Source organism: Protopterus annectens, chromosome 1.part0 (genome assembly GCF_019279795.1).
Source record: "Protopterus annectens isolate FY-2018-M chromosome 1.part0, PAN1.0, whole genome shotgun sequence".
Taxonomy (NCBI): domain Eukaryota; kingdom Metazoa; phylum Chordata; order Ceratodontiformes; family Protopteridae; genus Protopterus; species Protopterus annectens.
The window spans coordinates 156,386,079-156,408,319 of record NC_056725.1 but is presented as its reverse complement, the minus strand read 5'-3'; the positions used below and the strand labels follow the sequence as shown (position 1 = coordinate 156,408,319).

The 22,241-nt window shown below is 44.2% G+C and overlaps 1 protein-coding gene across 2 annotated transcripts in view; it reads right to left on the bottom strand.

Annotated features, from left to right (window-relative positions):
- Window positions 1–22,241, bottom strand: part of LOC122787514 (transmembrane protein 87A-like) — a 1,268,634-nt gene that overhangs the window by 163,093 nt on the left and 1,083,300 nt on the right. The gene's annotated exons all lie outside the window — the stretch shown is intronic.

Below are 22,241 nucleotides of genomic sequence, written 5' to 3'. Positions count from 1 at the left end.
GGGAGTAGCAAAAAGGTCGCAGCAAGGCTGACCCCACTTGAGAAAAATTTTTCTCTCAATAGAATCTTTCAGAGACCACTCGTGAGGCATGAGGATAGCCCTGCTCAACTTGTCCGCGATTTGATTGGACTTCCCGGGGATGTGCGTTGCTATCAGAACGCGCTGAGAAGAAATCGCCCATTGCCACAGTCTGAGTGCTTCTCGACATAGGGGATAGGACCTGGTTCTGCCTTGTTTGTTGATATACCACACTACAGACATATTGTCCGTCTGGATTGCTATCGTTCCCAGGGGAAGAGAGTCTTGAAGAGCTTGCAACGCTAAAAGCACTGCTCTCATCTCTAGAACATTTATATGCAAGTGGCATTCGTCTGGTCGCCATATGCCCTGGACAGTTCTGCCCTGATAATGCCCCCCCCCCACCCAATCAGGGAGGCGTCCGTTGTCAGAGTAGCAACCGGAGGGGAAGGAACAAAAGGTCTTCCCAAGAAGAGCTGAGGGGAAGACATCCACCACAGAAGATGATTCTTGCATGTTTGCTTAATCATAATGGTGTGAGACATCGGAAGTTGCTGGTATGACCATTGTGTGAAGAGCATCCATTGAAGGATTCTCATGTGGAATCTGGCTAATGGAAGCAGGGGTATGGGCAGCCGCCATAATCCCCAATACTTTCAGAACTAACCTGGCTTTGACTCTGTTGTTGCTGAAGAGAAGCGAGACTAGTTTGTGTATGTCTGTTATTCTCTGATCTGTTAGTCTCGCAGACATGTTGACTGTGCCTAGATTTGCGCCTATGAAGGTAATAGCACGACAAGGCGACAAAACAGACTTTTCGCAATTTATTGAGATGCCTAACTTCTGACAAATGCGAAAGGTGTAGTCTCTGGCTATTAGAAGAAGATGCTTGGTGGGAGCTGTGAGGAGCCAGTCGTCCAAATATGGAAACACCTGGAATCCTTGACGTCTCAGGTGAGAAGCTACCACTGCCATGCATTTGGTAAACACCCGGGGGGCAGTGGTGAGTCCAAAGGGCAGGGCTCTGAATTGAAAATGACTGGTTCCCAGCCTGAAGCGGAGAAATCTTCTGGAGCGTCTGTTCATTTTTATATGATAGTACGCATCCTGAAGGTCTATAGAGCACATCCAGTTTTCCTTTCCCAATAGGGGAAGGATGGACTGTAGCGTGACCATCTGAAATCTTGTTTTCTTGACAGACTTGTTCAAGATACTGAGATCCAAAATTGGTCTCCAGTCCCCTGTTTTCTTTGGAACTAAAAAGAACCTGGAGTAGATTCCGGATCCTTGCTGGTCTGCTGGAACTGGCTGAATTGCTTTTTTTTGCAAGCAGCTTTGAAATTTCCAAAGCTGCAAGATCCCTTTGGGTGGAACATCTGGAAGGGATTTCTTTGATTGGTTTGGAATGCGAACGAAGGGAATGGAATAGCCTTCGGAAATGATGGACTGTACCCACTTGTCTTGAGTTAGGGATAGCCAGGCTTCTGGGTACAGTGACAATCTTCCCCCGACTGCCTCCGAAGGTGGACAGTCGGGCAACACCTCAGGGATGCTGAAAGGGCTTATCGGAAAAAGTTTCTCGATTGCCCTGGTTCTGCGGACCCCCTCTGCCTCTGGGGCGACATCTACCATTATTGTTCCCTCCTCTGCCTCTGGAGGGGAACCGACTCTGTGCGTCAGGCAAATTCCCTTGAGATTGTTTGCGGAACCACATTTTTCCACTTTTCTGGCCTTTGGGGTAAGGTCTAGAAGGAGTAGAAAAATGGACTCTGACGGCAGACAAAGTTTTGCCATCCGTCTCGCACCTAGTCAAGGTTTCTTTCACCTGAGGACCAAAGACAGATGATCCATCAAACGGGGAGTTAGTGAAAGACGTTTTAAAGGGGTCCGCAAAATTGCATAGTCGCATCCAGGCATGCCGGCGTAAGGTGACACCTGTCCCTGCAGCTCTACTCGCTCCATCAGCCGCATATGAAAGGAGGCGCATGGAGGAGTTAGCTATAGAATTCAGGGTAGTCAGCTGGGCGTTCATCTTGTCCTGAAAACCTGCAGCTGTAGGATCCTTCAACATGTCACTCGCTTCCTTGATCAAGTCTCTCTGGAGACAAGTGAAATAGCATAGGTAGTTCAGCGAACGCATAGCAAAGGTCACTGACGAAAACATCCGCTTCCCGTACCTGTCCATAGACCTAGATTCCTTGTTAGGGGGATGGACAGGCACTGAAGGATCAGCTAGTTCCTTCTTGGTGGCAGCAGCTACCACCATAGCATCCACCGTAACTCCTTTGGTCAAAAATTGTTTATCAGTTGGTGCTGTTATAAACTTAGAAGGTCTCCTGGGGGTAGGGTCCACTGAGTCAGGAGCCGTCCATGCTTTCTTTGCTACCACCTGCATGAGGGGGTCAAAGGGGGGAGACACCCAGGAGGTGGAAGGGCGAGAGCCAAACGCCTCAAGATACACAGATTCATCCTCCGAAGGGTTAAGGGCTGGCCAATTTCCCTCTGCTTGAGGATCTCTAGAATGTCTGCAAAGGAGACATCTTCAGAAGGGGAAGGGGAACCCTCGAATCCTCTAAATCTGTGTCAGAGGTGACTGACTCAGGTGAGTCTATGTGTTTCCTCTTACACTTTCTCTTCCTAGGGGCTCCTGCCAAAGCAGGAGAGGCCTCGGAAGAGGATGAAATCCCCACAGGGGATTCTTGAAGAGTTGGCTCTCTGCGGTCAGGGATGAGGGAGAGAGTAGACTTAACCTGAGGCACCGAAGAGGGAGGGGCGGACGGAGCCAACTGTGGAGTTGAACCAGGTTCCAACACACTCCGCATGACCTCGAACGCACCCCTGTCAGGCAGAGCCAAAGGTCCCCGCTCCGAGAAGCTGAGAACCTCCCTCGGCACCGACAGAGATGGCTCCGAGGCCGATGTCGGAGCCGAACTCACCAGAGCCGAAGCATCGAGAGGGAGAGCGGGGTCGGACAAGGGTCCGATGCCACTCACCCCCTCGGAGCTGACTAGGGAAGTCTGGCGCCGAGATTCTTCAAAGGAAGAAATCGGAGCCGACGACGGAACCAAAGACAAATGTATCGGCTCCGACGCTACCACAGTCTCGGTTCCGAGACGCCCCGGCTCCGAGCTCAAAGGAGTCGGTGGAGGAATATTTAGAGGGACAGATTGAAGCATCGACTGATGAGTCGGGCACTGAAGCATTTGGGCCAGTGCCTCAGACTTTAGAAGTCGACTCACTACCCTCTGAAGGTCATGATCCGAAAGCCTCAATGACCTAGAGGAGTGAGACCTATGGCTCCGTTCAGACAGCAAGGGGGACACTGGAGCCGAATGAACGGAGCCAAGGGATGGTGACCTAGACCTCTTTCTCGATGTCGGCTCCGATGGTTTGATCGGAGCCGACCCAGGAATTTCCAATACCTCGGCTCCAGCCAGAGCCCAGGGAACCACAGAAACTGTAGTCAAGATTCATCGGCTCCAGCGGAGCCGATGTAGCAGTAGGTTTGAAGCCTTAGGCCTCGACTCTGAAGCTGGAGTCGAGGTCTTAGAAGCCTTGGAAGGTTTTCCCGAGGTAGCAGTTAGGGAACCTTCAGGCTTAAGCAAACCCCTTAGAATGAGTTTGTTTTTTCTTTCCTGCAGGACTCTAGGGCTGAAGCCATGGCATACAGCACAAGAGTCCTGCAGGTGTAAAGGTCCCAGGCAGTACACACAAGAAGTGTGACCGTCTGTCAGAGACATTTTCTGACAGCACGAGTCACACTTCTTGAAGCCTGAGACCTTTGAATCCTTGGACATTTTCAAGGAACCGAAAGTGTAACCACCACACAAAAAACACACACACTGATTACACTATCAAAAAATAAAATTTAAACTAAATTTAAACTAATAACTCTAGTTAGTTTGTAATACAATATAAATCCCTACAAAAACACAAACACACCACTATAGGGATGGAAGGGCCCGAAGGCCTAAGGAAAAAACTTATCAGTTCTTGTGGGAAAGGGGCTGGATAAGGGTAGAAAGGATAAAAATCCACTACACTAAGGGTAAACAGAGAAAAAAACTAAGCTAAAAGGGGTTTAAAAGCTATTAGACTGATCTAATACCACTGACCTGAAGCAGGTAGAAAAACAACACCTCGATCGCTGTAGCGGCAAACGAGATCTGAGGTAATTCACGCCTAGCATTATGGGATATAAGGGGAGCCTCGAGCCGGTGGAACCAACTCTCGAGCTTTTAGAGTGGCCGAGTCGGAGCCGAGGTCGGCTCCGAACCCATCCAGCAAGAATGAAGGCGAGATAGACAACTTAACATCAACACTTTGCATCACCAAAGAACACCATCCTCACAGTGAAGCATGGTGGTGGCAGTATCATGCTTTGGGGTTGCTTTTCTTCAGCTTGAACTGGGGCTTTAGTCAAGGTGGAGGGAATTATGAACAGTTCCAAATACCAGTCACTTTTGGCCCAAAACTTTCAGGCGTCTGCTAGAAAGCTAAAGATGAAGAGGAATTTCACCTTTCAACAGAACAATGACCCCAATCATACATCCAAATCAACAAAAGAATGGCTTCACCAGAAGAAAATTAAAGTTTTGGAATGGCCCAGATCTAAATCCAATAGAAAATCTGTGGGGTGACCTGAAGACGGCTGTGCACAAGACATGCCTTCGCAATCTGGCAGATTTGGGGCACTTTTGCAAGGAAGAGTGGGCAGATATTGCCAAGTGAAGATGTGCCATGCTGACAGACTCCTATCTAAGAAGACTGAATGCTGTAATTAAATCAAAAGGTGCTTCAACAAAGTATTAGTTTAAAGGTGTGCACACTTATGCAACCAGCTTATTGCACGTCTTTTTATTTTTTATATTTTTTCCCCTAACAGATTTGTTTGTTTTTTAATTGAATTTTACACGTTATAGGTCACATTAAAGGCGGAAAAAGTTTTGAAATGATTTATTGTGGTCTCATTATTTTATATCATGAAAACCTAGCATTTTTTACAGGGGTGTGTGTACACTTTTTATATCCACTGTAGATCCAGAAGAGGAGTACCCCCGCCAGTGGAGCAAGTCCAGAAAAGTACAGTTGTGTACACTTACCATAAATGTAGATGTTCGAGTGTATTCACTGTTTCAGTCATTACATTTGGGTTATCTGCTTGCAGGTAGCCCTCAGTCGGCCTGATTAACAAAGTCTTGGGTCCTGCGTTGGTTGCTGTCCCTTCTTCCATGACATCAGGTCGTCAGGGGTATAAAACATGCAGCCGACGCCATTACATCAGTTTTTCTTGCCCCAGATGTCAGGTGTCCCCCTAATGGGGAGCAATTAAATATAAAAGTACAATGATATACCTTCAACAAAAAAGCAAATACACCAAAAAGGCTTTTAAGCATAGTACAGAAAAGTAGAGGTATAGCCAAAAGAAGTTAGGGGGCTGGAGGGAGGGTAACCAGGACTGCAACAGTTGTGTACACTTACCATAAATGTAGATGTTCGAGTGTATTCACTGTTGCAGTCCTCCAGCCCCCTAACTTCTTTTAAGCATAGAATAGGAAAGTAGAGGTATAGCCAAAAGAAGTTAGGGGGCTGGAGGGAGGGTAATCAGGACTGCAACAGTGAATACATCTACATTTATGGTAAGTGTACACAAATGTACTATGTTCTTAGTGTTTCACTGTTGCAATCATTACATTTGGGTAGATTCCCAAAACTATGGTTGGGAGGAGGAATTTAGATAGCATTAGGACCAGCTATAAGGCCCTGCAAGACCACAGTGGCAAAGCCAGCTCTGGATTTAGAGAAAATTGGCAAATGATAATGCTTGGTGAAAGTATGCACAGAACTCCAGGTGACAGCTTATAGGATAGGGACGCCTCTGAGAAAGGCTGTAGAGGTAGATGCAGCCCTGATGGAGTGAGGTCTGATCCCCTGGGGGATAGGTTTTCCATGGTGCTTATAGCAGAAATTAATGCAATGGCCTATCCATTTAGAAATGGTTTGCTTTGAAATAGCCTTCCCCTCTGCCCCTGCATCAAATGCCACCAGCAGTTGTTCAGATTTCCTTTGCGGTTTATTCCTGCCCAAGTAGAATCTAAGTTGTGCACATCTAACAAATGCAGTATCCGTTCCCCTTTGTTCTGTGGATTGGGAAAGAAGGTTGGCAAATGAATAGACTGATTAAGAGTCACACTGGATACCACCTTGGGCATGAAGGATGGATTGGTTCTGAGGGATACCGTGTCCCCGCATGAAAGATGATGAAAGGCTCCACTGCCATTAAGGCCTGTAATTCAGATACCCTTCTAGCTGAAGTGATTGCTAAAAGGAAAGCTGTTTTCCAAGAAAGAAATTTTAAGTCTGCAGTAGCAGCTGGTTCGAAAGGAGGTAGAGCGAGTTTCTTCAAAACAAAGTTAAGGTCCCAGGCTGGGGTTGGAGCTCTCCTGGGTGGTCTCAAATTTTTGGACCCCTCTGAGGAACTGCTTGAGCAGTGGATGGGAGAAGAGGGGAGGTTCTATGCTATAATGAGATTAAATGGCTGAGGTGTGGATTTTAATGGAGGAAAAAGACAGGCCCTTGTGAAGCATCTCAGTTATGTATTGTAAAATCTGAGGTAAATTGGGCGCTGCTGTGCTCATCCCTTGAGATTGGTCCCAGGCACAGAATTTTTTCCATTTTTCAGCATAAGATTTTCTAGTACTAGGCCTCCTTGCCTCTAAAATGATATCCATCACAGGTTTACTGAGGGATGGCAGAGGAGAGATTATGTAATTAGCCAGGCTGTAAGGTTCAGTGTTAGAAGCTGAGGGTGCAGAATCTGGTTCTCCTGCTGAGACAACAGGGAAGGAGTCTGAGACAGGTGCCATGGGGATAACTGTGACACACTGCGCAGGATGGGGTACCAGTGTTGGCGTGGCCAGTCTGGAGCAATGAAAATCATCCTTGGTTTGTCCTGTTTGATTTTTAGTAGTACCTTGGAAAGCAGAGGCAGAGGGGGGAAGGCATAGACTTTTAGGTTTTTTTCAGCTGAAGGACAGAGCATCCACTTCCCAGGCTTGCTTGTGGGGAGTCCTTTTGCAAAATTTGTCCAATTGGTGGTTCTGGGGAGAGGAAAAAAAGTTTTTATTTTTTGTAGTTGATAGGGTGAAACCAAACGATAACTGTGATATCAAAAACTCTGTGGCTCTACGTGAAACTGAATGGCAGATAAGATTGAATGCCACGAAGTTCCCAGGGCTTAATGAGTGTATTTCTTTAAAGCCTGTACTGACGCATAGAGCACAATTTATTTGAGAGAATAAAAGATGACACAAGTATTAACACATTAACAGCAATACTATGTGTTTGGTATGGCTACTCTAACAGATTACTTACTTACATATACATATATACAATTTATATATTTTTTATTTATTTGTTATAAATATAATACAAATATATTTAACAGTATTATGTGACTAACTCCTAAATTAGTATCTAGACCTTGTTTAAAATAAATGGTTGGTTGACAAATATACACATTACATAATAAAATGTGTAGGCTTGGGTTTTTGTGTAACAGCTTATAAGCAGAATATATATTTTATTGTTTATATTTCCACAAATTTTATATTTTATATTTTATTCAAAGTGAATGTTTATGTAGAAGTGTAGTATAAGTAATTAATTGTTTCATTAATTATTTGTAGAAACTGCTAAATGATTTAGAACATAATTGATTAATTGAAATTTTGTTATTTAAATAAGGTAACTGGGTGTGTTTCATCTATGACTCTGATGAAGCCAGTGTTTACTGGAGAAAGCGCTCAGTCAGTGTGTTTTACTGGATTAAATCTCATCTGTTTTATTTCTGGTCTGTGCCTTTTTGTTGGATTTTCGTCAGTCCTGTGGTTGATGGTATTTACACTAGTTCTGAGGAGAGGCAAACAGGTCTATATCTGGGCTCCAAGTAGGCGAAAACTGCCAGCATCAAGTTCAGTGTTTGTTTGTGTCTTTCAGCTTTTCCCGGTTAGGGGTCGCCACAGCGGAACTCCGGTCAGCTAATGATTGGCAGTAGATTTTTACGTGCTGGCTTGCCGGGCCTAATGCACAACTTTCAACGAAGGAATGCCCATTCACGCATGTCGCCACACAGAAGACGCACCAAACTGAGAATCGAACGGGCAACGTCTAACTGTGAGGCGACAACGCTACCGAAGCACCACCACCACCACAGTGCATCAAGTTCAGTGTAAAGCATCAAAAAAACATCCAAAGGCTGATATGTAAAGTATATAAACTTTTAATAAATAATAATAAACACCCAGACCGGTTTCAGCCAGCAGGCTTTCCTCAGTGGGATAAAAAAGCTTTTTTATCCAACTGAGGAAAGCCTGCTGGCTGAAACCGGTCTGGGTGTTTATTATTATTTATTAAAAGTTTATATACTTTACATATCAGCCTTTGGATGGTTTTTTGATGCTTTACACTGAACTTGATGCTGGTAATTTTCATGTACTTGGATTGCTTTCTGCCTTGCATTTGGGTCTTACTTGCAGAGTATCTCTTCTTGGTCTCTATATCTGGGCTCCCCCATTTGCTTGTCAACATATTGAAAATCCTTGGCTCCAGTTTCCACTTGTGTGGGTCCATGAGGTTTCTGCTTAGTCCGTCTACCAGTGCATTTAATTTTCCTGGCAGGAATTCAACTTGTAGGTGCACTTGGTAGCTCAAGGCTGTGTTCCACAATGCCATGGCTAGTCTGCAGAGGGGGTAAGAATGTGTACCCCCCTGCTTATGTACCACATAACAGTGGTGTTGTCCGTCTTTACCACAAGTTGTCCTGGAGGAATGTGGTCCTTGAAGGTTGTCAGAGCATTCTGTACAGCTAACATTTCTTTTTGATTGATATGCAGGTGCATTTGACTTAGGTTCCATTTGCCCTGAATACACTTCCCTGCCAGGTGAGCCCCCCGGGCATAGTCTGATGTGTCTGTTGTTAGGGTTTGGGCGGCAGGGGGTGGTGTGACAGGTAGTCCCTTGTTTTGGTGGCAGGTCTCTGCCCACCAAAGGAATTCTAGGCGTAGGCAAGGTATGATAGGAATCATTGCTTCTAGGTCCTGGGAATGTTGACACCATAGGCTTTTTAGATACTACTGTAGTTTCCTCATATGCAGTCCTGCATATGGAATTAGAAGAATGCAGGAGGCCATGAACCCCAAGGCTTGCAGTATTTGTCTTGCAGATAGCAGGGTTTTTGTGGCCACTTGTTTGATGTAGGTTGTCAAATGAATTTGTTTCTCTGGCGTGAGGTAAGCCATCTGGGAAGTTGTATTCAAGCTTGCTCCCAGGAATACAATTTGCTGACAGGGTATCAGGTGTGATTTCTTTTCGTTTATGGTGTACCCTAGACAAGTTAGAATCCTTTGTACAAAGGCCAGATGATTCAAACGTATGTCCTGGCTTTCTGCCTGAATTAGACAATCATCCAGGTATGGGTATATTTGAATATTTCTTTGCCAAAATGCAATAACTGGAGCTAGGCACTTTGTGAATACCCTGGGCGCAGTAGAGAATGGATAGTGCGTGTAGCCTGCTTTGAAGCGTAGGTATCTTCTGCAAGATTCCCTGATTAGGATGTGCAGGTATGCTTCTTTTAAATCTAGTGTTGCCAGCCATGTATCTTTGTCTACCATACGCAGTAATTGGTGAAGAGTTAGCATCTTGAATTTTGGAATTTCCAAAAAGGTGTTTAGAGTAGACAGGTCCAGGATAGGATGCCATGAACTGTCTTTTCTGGGTACCAGGAAAAGCATAGAGAAGAAAGCTTGTCCCTTTTCCTTTTCCGGTACCAGTTGAATAGCCCCCATGCTTAAGAGAGAAAGTACTTGTTTTTGGGCCTCTGCCCACTGATTTGGGGGTAGGTCCGGCCACCCGCTTGGTGCTGGCAACGTGTGGAAGTGAAATCTGTATCCCTGGGATACTATATTTAAGACCCATTTGTCCTGGGTAATGAGTTCTCAGTTCTTTGCATGAAGAGCAATCTTTCCCCCCAAAGGGGCAGTCAGTTGATAAGTGCTTGGAAATTTTAAACGGAAGTCATTGTGACAGTTTACCATAGGGGGAGTCTTATTACTCCCAGATTTGGAAGTAGAGGCCCCCCACTACTTAGTCCTGTGTGTCCCCTGAGACTGAAACCTGGGGCTTTTGCTGTGCCTGAGTTTGGCTTGAGAAGACCTGGAAGGGGCTGGAAAGGACCAATTCTTAGAGGGCCAGTGCCTCCTAAATCTAGTAGGCTGAACTTGTAAGAAATCTTTAACAGTTTGCATAGATTTAGCTTTATCTTCCACCTTTTTAAGAACTTCCTCTGCCTTGTTGCCAAACAGGCGGTCCTGATTTAAGGGAGCATCCAACAATTTAGCTTCACCATGATCAGGCAAGGATTGCTCCTTTAGCCAAGCATGCCTCTGAGCACAGACCCACTAACAGCAGCCCTGCAAGAGGCCTCTAATGAATCAAAACCACATTGCAAAGCATGTTTTCCAACTTGTTCAACAGAATGCATTAAATCCTGTAATTCTTTATTTTCAAAACAGTCAGGAATCAACATCATTTTCTGTTTAAGCAATGAGTATCATTTTTGTTTTTCCTGTCCGACTTTTAGTAAGTCCTTGGAGAGCAGAGGCAGAGGAGGAAAGGCATAGACTGACAGGTTTTTCCAGCTGAAGGACAGAGCATCCACTTTACAAGCTTTTTTGTGATGAATTCTTGTGCAGAATTTGTCCAACTGATAATTTTGGGATGAGGCAAAAAGATCTATGTCTGGGCTCCCCATTTGTTTGTCAACATGCTGAAGATTTGTGGATCCAGTTTCCATTCGTGTGGGTCCATAAGATTCCTGCTTAGTGCATCTGCCAGAGTATTTTGCTTTCCTGGCAGGAATTGAGCTTGTAGATGTATTTGGTACGTTCCACAATGCCATGGCTAGTCTGTAAAAGGGGTAGGAATGGGTACCCCCCTGCTTGTTTATGTACCACATGACTGTGGTGTTGTCTGTCTTTATCAGTAGTTGTCCTGGATGACGATAGTCCTTGAAGGCTGTCAGAGCATTCTGTACAGCTAGTATTTATTTCTGGTTGATATGTAGGTGCATTTGATTTGGGCTCCATTGGCCCTGAATGCGTCTCCCTGCCAGATGCACCCCTCAAGCATAATCCAATGCGTCTGTAGTCACGGTTTGGGTGGCAGAGGGTAGAGTGAATGACAGTCCCTTGTTTTGGTGGCAGGCCTCTGCCCACCATAGAAACTCTAGCTGCAGGCAAGGAATGATTGTTTCCAGGCTGTGACAATGTTGACTACATAAGCTTTTTAGGTACCACTGAAGTTTCCTCATATGCAGTCTTGCATATGGAATAATTAGGATGCAGGAGGCCATGAACCCCAAGGCCTGCAGAATTTGTCTTGCAGATAGCTGGGTTTTTGTGGCTACCTGTTTGAAATAAGTCATCAATTGAATTTGTTTTTCTGGAGTAAGGTAGGTCATCTGGGCAGTTGTATTCAAGCTTGCACCCAGGAATGTAATTATTTGAGAGGGTACCAGTTGTGATTTCTTTTCGTTTATGGTGTACCCTAGACAAGTTAGAAGTCTTTTCACAAACGCCAGATGTTTTAGAAGAGTATCCTTGTTTTCTGCCTGAACTGGACAACTGCCCAGGTAAGGATAAATCTGAATGTTTCTTAGTCTGCAAAATGCAATTACTGGTGCCAGGCACTTTGTGAAGACCCTGGGAGCAGTAGATAAGCCAAAGGGCAGTGCAGAGAACTGGTAATGCAAATAGCCTGCTTTGAAGAGGAGGTATCTTCTGCAAGATTCCCTTTTTGGGATATGCAGGTAAGCCTCTTTTAAGTCTAGAGTTATCAACCAGGCATCCTTGCCTAGCATAGGCAGTAACTGTTGTAGAGTCAGCATCCTGAATTTTGGAATGTCCAGAAATATATTTAGAATGGATAAGTCCAGAATTGGACACCACGATTTATCTTTTCTGGGTACTAGGAAAAGTCTTGAATAAAAACCTTGTCCCTTTTCCTTTTCTGGTACTGGTTGAATAGCCCCCATATTCATGAGGGACATAACTTGTTTCTGGGCCTCTGCCCACTGATTTGGAGGCAGATCTGGCCATCCGTTTGGGATTGGCAATGTGCGGAAATTAAATCTGTATCCCTGGGATACTACATTTAAAACCCACTTGTCCTGGGTAATTAGATGCCAGTTTCGTGCATGAAGTGGCAGTTTTCCCCCCAAAGGGTCGGCCAAAAGATAAGTGCTTGGTGATTGCAGTGGAAAGTCATCGAGACTGTTTACCGTAGGAAGGTGCCTTGTTAATTCCAGATTTGGAGGTGGAGGCACCCCATTGTTTTGTTCTATAAGTTTCTTGTGACTGAAACCTGGAGCCTTTGGAATGTCTGGGTTTGACCTGAGTGGCTCGGGTGGGTACTGGAAAGGATCAGTTCTTAGTAGGCCAGTGCATACTGAACCTGGGTGGCTGCACTTGTAGGAAATCTTTTACAGTTTGCATAGATTTAGCTTTATCTTCCATCTTTTTCAAAACTTCTTCTCCTTATTACCAAATAGACTGTCCTGTTGTAAAGGAGCATCCACCAGTCTTGCTTTAACATGATCAGGCAGATTTTGCTCCTTGAGCCAAGCATGCCTTCTTATCACAGATCCAGTTACAGCAGCCCTGCAAGAGGCCTCCAAGGAATCAAAACCACACTGCAAAGTATGCTTTCCAACTTGTTCAGCTGAATGCAATAAATCCTGCAACTCTTTTTTCCACACAGTCAGAAATCAACATAATTTTCTGTTTAAGTAAGCCCATGACATGCTGCTGATATATAAACATATGAAATTGACAGTTTAAAGCCCTGATTGCCAAGGTTGCAGACGTGTAAACCTTCTTACCCCCATCTATCCAGCGCCCTGGAGTCTCTATCAGAAGGGGTAGGATTTTTAGCAGTAGAAGCCTTAATGCCTTTGGGAACCTGATAAATGGTTTCAGGGTCAGCAGTATGGTTTTTAAAAAGGAATTTGTGGGAGTCAGGAACCCTGTAATATCTGTCTGGCTTACTAGGAGTCAGAGGCAGGGAATCAGGAGCCATGCTGGATTCTGAGAAAACATCAACAATATCTAGAACAGGAGGTATAGCCAAAGGCCTATGCCAAGGAAGAAGGAAATCCCTAAGCCTCTTTTTAGATTCTGAGAAATCCTGACTCTCCCAGTGAAAGTGTTCCCTTAGGGTATGCAAAGTTTCTCCAAAAGAAAAATCCTCAGGAGGAGAAGCAGAAGGGATGGACTCTTCTGCATCAGAGTCCTCATAAGGTGTAACAGATAATTCCTGATCAGAAGAGGAATCAGAAGAAATAGAAACCTGATCTGATGAATCATAGTCAGTGCCTTGCCTAAGGGGTACCCCTGATCAAGGTAATTAAATCCTCAGCCATTTTGATCATTTGTTTTTTAGGCATAGGGGCCTGTGCACGTGGCCCAAGCGTTGTTTGTTTTAGACATAGAAGTTGATTTTGGCCTTAGTTTTGAAGATGGCGTTGATTTAATATACAAATCTTTAGGCCTGAAAACACCCTCAGAAGCCGGTGCCTGCTCAGCGGCTCCGGAGCCATCTAAGGTAGAGACATCCGTGGGTTCAATACTTGAAGTGTCTTGCGGCATACCGGACTCCAAATGGGTCTTAGTAGAGGCCTGCGAATCGGAGAAGCTTTGTCATCGGTTTTGGACCTCGACGGTCTGTGTCTGTCTTTTTATTTGCATTTTTTAGGAATTCCAGTAGTCGGATTGCTAACCGACGAAATTTCTGGATAGTTAAATCTTGAGCCAAAATATTTTGATGTAAAAATATATCAACGCTTAATAGTGCGTTGATTAAATTTAGCACAAAACCGACAGCAAGGCATGTTGTGGTCAGGGCCTAGGCAAGGAATACAGTACAAATGAAAATCCTTATGAAGTATTTGCTTCCCACAAGTAATACAATTACTAACTTTTACTGACATCAGTAAGGAGCAAGAAAATGTTTCCCCAACGAGGTACTTAGCTTTAAGTTTAAGACTTCGGTTCTGAAACTTGAAAACGAAAATTTCAAGATTCGGCCGACCGGCACTTGCGAACTACTTCTGCTTCAGGCACCGTGCGGCAAGAAAGACTGATGAAAATGGCGTCGGCTGCATGTTTTATACCCCTGACGACCTGACATCATGGAAGAAGGGACAGCAACTGACGCAGGACCCAAAACTTTGTTAATCAGGCCGACTGAGGGCAACCTGCCAGCAGATTACCCAAATGTAATGATTGCAACAGTGAAACACGAAGAACATCTTGTGTGACTCAGGGACCCTGTAGTATCTGTCAGGTTTTCTGGGAGCAGGAGGCAAGGAAACGGGCCACACTAGATTCCGAAAAAGCATCATCAACAATGTCTAGTACAGGAGGAATAGCTAAAGACCTATGCTGAGGTAGGAGTAAGAAATCCCTAAGCCTCTTTTTTGAATCAGAAAAATCCTGGCTTTCCCAGTGGAAATGCTCCCTTAGATTATGCAAGGTTTCCCCAAAAAGAAAAATCCTCTGGAGGGGAAGCAGAGGGAATGGAGTCCTCTACATCAGAATCCTCATAAGTAGATAAGGGCAAATCCAGATCATCAGAAGAATCAGAAAAAACAGAATCTTGGTCAGAAGATTCATAAACAACTTCAGTCCTAGCCCTCTTAGAAGGGGGGGGGGGGGTTTGGCTACCTCTGATTAGAGTAATTAAATCTTCAGCCATTCTTATCATTTGTTTTTTAGGCAAAGAGGCCTGAGCATGTGGCCTGGGCGTCAGTTTTTTAGGCATGGTTCGAGATTTAGGCCTAAGTGAAGAAGGAGGCATCAGTTTAATATGCAAGTCCGTAGGGCTGAATACACCCTCAGAAGCTGGTGCCTGCACAGCGGCTCCGGGTCCATTTAAGGTAGAGACATCCGCGGGTTCCATAGTTGAAGCATCTCGTGGCATACCGGACCCCGAATGGGTCTCAGTAGAGGCCTGCGAATCAGAAGTAGTGGGTATCAGGGACTGCGAAAGCACCTCACTGAGTACCGGCGAACTGGCGACTGGCTTAGGAGAAGCATCGTCGGCAGTTTTGGACCTCGACGGCCTATCTGTCTTTATCTTTGCGTTTTTTCGGAATTCCGGTAGTTGGATGGCTAACCGACGACATTTCTGGATAATTAAACCGAGAACCAAAATATTTAGAGGGGGAAATATACAGACGACGAATAGTGTGCTGATTAAATAAAGCACAAAACCGACAGCAAGGTACATCGTGGTCAGGGCCTAGGCAAGGAATACAGTACGAATGAAAATCTTTATGAGGTATTTGCTTTCCACAAGTAATGTAATTATTAACTTTTACTGACATTGGTAAGAAGCAAGAAAAAGTTTCCCCAACGGGTACTTAGCTTTAGTTGAAGACTTCGATTCTGAAACTCGAAAATGAAAATTTCAGGAGTTGGCCATCCAGCACTTGCGAATTGCTTCTGCTTTGGGCACCGCATGGCAAGAAAGACTGATGTAATGGCGTCAGCTGCATGTTTTATACCCCTGACGACCTGACGTCATGGAAGAAGGGACAGCAACCGACGCAGGACCCAAGACTTTGTTAATCAGGCTGACTGAGGGCTACCTGCAAGCAGATAACCCAAATGTAATGACTGCAACAGTGAAACACGAAGAACATCACATACCTGTGAAACATCCGTTCATGGGATTGAGTCATGGACCCGCTTAGGGTGTCTGCCACAGTACTTTGTGCTGAAGGAATGTAAACTGCAAGAAGAGTCACACTGTACTGAATTGCCAATTTCCATGCCCTGAGAGCTAACCTGCAAAGAAGGTAAGACTTCACCCCCCCCCCCCCACACACTTGTTTATATACCAGAGAACAGTGGTATTGTCTGTAAGTATTCTTAGAGGGTCTGGTTGAAAAAGATGATGAAAGGCTTGTAGAACCAGAATGAGAGCCTCATTTCCTTGATGTAAATATGTTCTCTCCTTTGAGAAGGAGACCAAAGACCCTGAACCTTCTTGGAGGCAAATGTTGCTCCCCAGCCTGTGTCTGAGGTGTCTGTGAACAGATGTTGAGTCATCTGGGGCAGAAGAAGAGGAAGGCCAGGATTCAGAGAAAGCTGTTGAATCCACCAAAGACACACTGCTTTTAGGCAGGGAAGGAGAGGAATTACAAAATCTAGTGGGTGAGCAAGCTGTGACCAGATTTACTTTAGGAACCACTGAAATTTTCTCATGCAGAGTTTTACAAAAGGTAGCATGGGAATTGTGGAGGCCATGAATCCCAGAAGTCTCAGAATCTCACTGGCTATAATGGATGGAAGAGGTAGAATAGTCTCCAGAAAGGCAATAAGGGATTAAACCTTGTCCGTAGGAAGAAAAACCATCATAAGGTCTGTCCTGAACCTGCAACCTAGGAATATGTGATCCTGGGATGGTTTCAGAAAGGATGTTTTGAAATGTATGGCGAACTCTAGACTTTGAAGGGGATGAATGGCCACCTGTAGATTTTGAAGGCAATCACTGGGGCTAAGCACTTTATGAATACCCTTGGGGCACTGGAAAGACCAAAAGGCAAGGCAGAGAACTGAAAGTGCAAATAACCCTCTGAGAAATAAAGAAATTTCCTGTACAGAAGATGGATGGGAATATGTAGATAAGCATCTTTGATGTCTAGAGAAGCCATGTAAGAATGAAGAGAAATCAGAGGAAAAAGAGTTTGTAAGGACAGCATGCAGAAAGATAAAACTTCTAGGAAAGTGTTTAAGTGGGAAAGATCTAGGATTGGTCTCCAAGGACCATCTCTTCTGGGAACCGAAAACATCCTTGAGTAAAACCCCTTGCCTCTATGATCCATTAGCACCTTTTGAATTGTGCTCTGAGAAAGTAGTTGAGATAGACCCTCTTGAAACAAATGCAGTTGAATTGAAGGGGGCTGTGGGATTCCCATTAAGGAAGGAAGACTTTTCCAAGTCATGAATATCCCTGCCAGATAACAGACAGAATGCAAGAATCCTGAGTGATCTTTGTCCAAATTGGAAAAGAGAGAGAGAGATGAAGAGATAGAGGAGAAAGACTTGGAAGAGGCTGCTGGTAGTCACACAGAGCTGGGTCTGGCTTGAAAAGGCTGCTGAGTGGAAGGAGCAGAGGCAGTAGGCTTGGATTGAAGGGGCCTCCAAACAGATTTCCTAGGCCTAGAAGCAGAAGCAGTAGATGACCTAGTAGGAAAATTCCTATGGAACTTCGGAACAAGAGAAACAAACAGATGCTTCAAATCTTGAAGTACATCTCCTTTCTCTTGCTGAGTCTTAAATACATCTGCAGCTGCACAGCCAAAAAGAGCCGACTTAACCAGAGGTGTATCTAGCAGTTTTGCTTTAATGTCTTCTGGCAATGGTTGATGTCTCAACCAGGGGTGTCTCACGTACTGAAGCAGATGCAGCAGCCCTGTCAGATGCCTCAATAGCATTATGAATGCACTTAATGGAATGCCTAACTACTTGTGAAGAAGATGCCAAAAGAGACAAAACCTGAGTTTTAACCTCAGAATCTGGTAACTGAGCAAGAGCTTGTGAAGCCTGGGAAAGTAGAGCCAAGGAATACCCAGACATAGGGGTGTGGTAATTCATTACTCCAATGGCTAAAGTAGAGGATGTGTAAACTTCTTTACCAGGTCTCTCTTGAATTTTGCTCTCCTTATCAGATGGAAGGAGTTTAGCAGAAGGGAATAGGCAGGAAGAGTTGTCTGAAGCTAAGGAAACAACAGCTGGATCAGCTGAAGGACACATAGAGGAACTTACAATCATCAGGCACCTTGTAAAATCTGTATTTTTGCTTTAGGGCAGCAGCCTGAGAGTAAGGGGGTCTTAGAAGAAGAAGCAAAAGCATCCAAGAAGTCTGGCAGAACTGGAAGTACTGGAGAAGAAGGAGGAACTTCCATTTGCAAAAGGTCATAATACCCTTTTTGCTCTTCAGAAATTTGTGAACAGTCCCACTTGAAAAACGCCCTCATTTTGTTAATTGTTTCACGAAAAGAAATCTCTTCTACTGGAGAATCCCTTCCATTAGATTGCTCCTCTGGAGATGCATATTCTAAAGATGTAATCTGAGTGGAATATAGTAAAGAAACTTCTTCAGAAGAGGAGTAATCACTATCAGCAGAGAATCTGTTCCCCACTCTTTGAACAGCAGAAGTAGTAAAAGAAGGAACAGGAATAGCAGAAGAAGGTTTCAAAGCCATCAGAGCCTTAATTAAACCCTGAGAGAATGCATTCCAGTCCGACTGAGGAGGGGAAGGAACCTGAGAGTGTCTACTTTTTTGCTTGTTCTTGACATGCATTTCCCCATGGGGTGAAGTGGAGGAGCCCAGCATAGACCTAATGTCCAAAGCAGGCTAGGGTAGATGCCTAGCAGGAGTGGAAGGAGCATCCCTGGAGCCATCATGCACAGTGAGCCATGGTTCCCTTTGTTGACTTGAAACGGATGTCTGCACTGCCTCTGCGGATGCGCCTAGGTTGGATTACCTAGTGGCTTTCAAAGAGGTACTCAGCGAGGAACTAGACCTGACCTTCGAACGTAACACCAAATCTTCACTGACCTCAAGGGATACGTTAGACATTAGAGGCGCAGCCGAAAAAGATTCAGGCCTTGGTTTGCTAACCTTCCTCTTCAAGATTGGCTCAGCCAAAGGAACCCCGGAACCCTCCACAATGTCTTTAGCCAGACATTTAAACCTCTGATTTTCTAAATAGAGATTTAAAGCCAAAAGTCGGATATGCAAAGTTTCAGGAACAAAGGCCTAACAGATGGAACTGGAAAGGTGGACATGACTGGGGCCTAGGCAGAAAAGACAGGGGTCATGGCTATCTTTATGTGGAATTTGCCTTCCACACCTACATTTACCCTTCCTAGATGACATGAACTAAATACACAAAACAGTAGCCAAAAAAGAAATCCCCAATGGGGCACTTATCTGAAATTAGGCAGAAACAAATGGATTCAGGCAGCAAACTGATGTACGAGTCAAGTGTTCCGAATAGCGGCAAAAAAGGTCTGGGGATTGTACATGCAGATGTCCTTTTACAGCTGACGTCTGAACATACGTATGATGTCCCATGTACCTGTAGTAGCTAAAAGCTGTTGTTTACTGGCCAGACGTCGAGTCGTTGGGTGGAGGACTTCCCACATGTAATGAATACTGCAACATTGAATAGAAGGACATCAAAACCATCTCTTTTGTATCCGTCAAGTGCTGGCTCTACAGGGAACTGAAAAATCCACTGGGGAAACTCATTTGCAAAAGCGATATGGAGATTTCTACTATACCACCAGGCCAAAAGCACTCAGAATCAGCTTTTATATACATTCCTGAAATCAGTGCATTTACACATGTGATGGATTCTATTCTTCCTGTGTGTAGAAACAATACTCCAGAACTAACCTAAGAAGTGCTGTGACCTGGGTGAGTGTACTACCATTAATGCTTTCTCAGTGGGTAAAACTACAAAATATGTGCAAAGTATCAGTCCTGGTCTGTGATGAGCACTGAAGAAGTTAACCAGTCATCCAGGTAGAGATATGTACAGGCAACCTTCCTGCACTAAGCTGCAGCTATGAAGCTGAAGTATATTACAAACAATTAGCAGACAATCCAAAGAACTGTGTCCAAAACTAGAAGTATCCAATTCCAAAAGGAATCTGATGAAATACCAGTTTTAATGTGGATGAAAATATTCACACATTGTACAGGTCTAAGGTGCACGGCTCCTCCTTATGAAGTCATAGAAAAAGGGACTACAATGTCAACATACTGACCATTAGACTTCACAAAGGTACTGAAGTATATCAGACTGAGGACAGGCTGAAAAATCACCAGAGTTAATGCTATCATGAAGCACATGTAATAAACAAAATCCTAAGTTTAGTCTTGAGCACCCTCTACAAATAGCGAAACACATCACAAAGTCACAATCCAGTTACCCAAATGATTAAAAGGTGAAAACAAACAGCAGTACTAAGCCCTTTTCACAGTGTGCTGCTGGCTACTTCTCTCCCCTGTGCTGCCCCTGATACCACTCCTGTCCCTCCAATACTCTATGTACAAGCCTCATCTACTGTCTTGTCCCTTTTTGCATTCTGGCCCCCCCATTTGCTTAAGTGCTCCTCCCTTTTTATTTCCTTACTGCTGTCCTGGCTATCAGTAGTTCCTGCATGGCCACCATTGGCTCAACCACCCCTAACCCACCTGTCAGTGTTGCTTAACGTTATCCTTCCACTTTGAGCTTCCTCCTTTGCTCTCTCTTTTTTGCTTGCTTAGCTCACCCTTCCTCTTTCACCTTACTGTGTGCTGCCCTTACTTGCTTTTGCCCCTAAGATTCGCTTGTCCTCTTCCCTTCCCATCCCATTTTCCCCCAAAACTGTCTTATCTAGCAACCATCTACTGTCTCCTTCTACTTCTAGTCTGCTCTTTCCTGACATGGTAGCCTAGCTACTATATCTAGCTTTCACAGTCTCCTCTGAGTGCCACCATTTTCCTGCAAACACTACTTCTGCCACCTATCCTGAGCACTTCCCTCTATTTTCATACCTGAATCACTAGGTTTATTCTGCCTTTTTCTTGAATCTGCACATTTCCAGAGACACATTTCTAGGTGTGATATGCATACATGCAGTACTGTAGAGGTAGGGAACATGTGTGCTAAGTGGTAAATTCACAACTTATACAAACCATTCCCTACTCCTACAATACTGGATATTATGCACATCACCACCTAACCCTTTTAAATGTTCCAGTACTTCTTTAGCTTTCATCCATTTGTAACTTGTAGTTTCAGTCTCCCCTTTTTAATGAGCAGTTCTGATCAAGAAAGGATACCAAGTTACTCAAAGGAACTTTTCATTTTTAGGCTAATTTTTTTCACAGGTTTATAGGAGGATACTAGGCTAGTGGTTCTATAGCCTTTACAAGCCTATCTATATTAATCCCAAGTATCCCTAATTTTTTTATTTTTTGGGTAGTTCACAGAACAAATTTATGAAGAGAGCAGGTCTGTGATCAACACCGGCTACCCCTGTCCATAAGGGACAAGGGTGCCATCCCAGGGGCAAATTTGTGGTCTCCCATCCAATTATCTAGGCTGCATTTGAATACAGTAAGTGAGAAACTCTGTTTTACATGAACAGGAAGTCTTTTCCAGAGAAGTGGCAGTCTCTGGGAGACATATCTGTCTCTCCAGCATGATCTGTTATGTTACAAGCTACAGTTGAGATCTCTAGAGCGAGTGACTCTTAAGATAGTTGACTTGTGGAAGTGCAACATTTCCATCAGGGCAGGGTTTGAGATTGTCCTACAGGCCAGGCACAAGTCACCTCTCAGCAGCCTATAAGATAGAGAGTAAAGTGACAGGGCTTTCAGCCTGACTATGTAGGTCATGGTTTGAAATTCCTGTACTTTCTTAGTGAAAAACCTTTGAGGTCTTTCCAGCTGCTGCAGGTGTCTGGTGTGGTGCATGCAAAAGGGTGCATTATACTCTATTAGTGGTCTGATGAGAACAGAGTACAGTGGAGTTCTAACATCTCTTGACCTGGATGCGATACCCTTGCTTATGAGGTGCGTTATGTCGAAGGCTTTCCTTACCACTGTTGAAACTTTGTGGTCAAAGTTCAGATTGCTATCAAGTTCAGATTGTTTGAAAATTCTTTTGACTGTTTTACCAAATTGCTGAGAGGTGCGGTTTGCACTTTATTTTAGTGGAGTTTTTTGCATGGTTTTATTGTCATCTGCTTTTCTTTGGAAATTCACTCCTCTGAGGTTTGATATCAAGTTACTTTAACTGTTTGGATTACAAAATAAATTACACAAGAACATGGTGTCTAAAGCCATTCTCATAAACTTGTCATTTAAAGTGACTCCTGAAAAAAAAGCCATCTAGAAAGCATGGTATATACTGACAGTCTGTTAATAGAGTTGTAAGGCACACAATATTGTATCTTTTCAAAAGAAAACCTCAATGTATTCTGGTCTTTGAAAAATAATAAAAACAGAGTTACACTACAATTTCCTGGCAAATAACTGTAGGCTACTTTTATACAGACAGAGTACATAAAAGATAAAAGGTAACCACAGAGTAAAC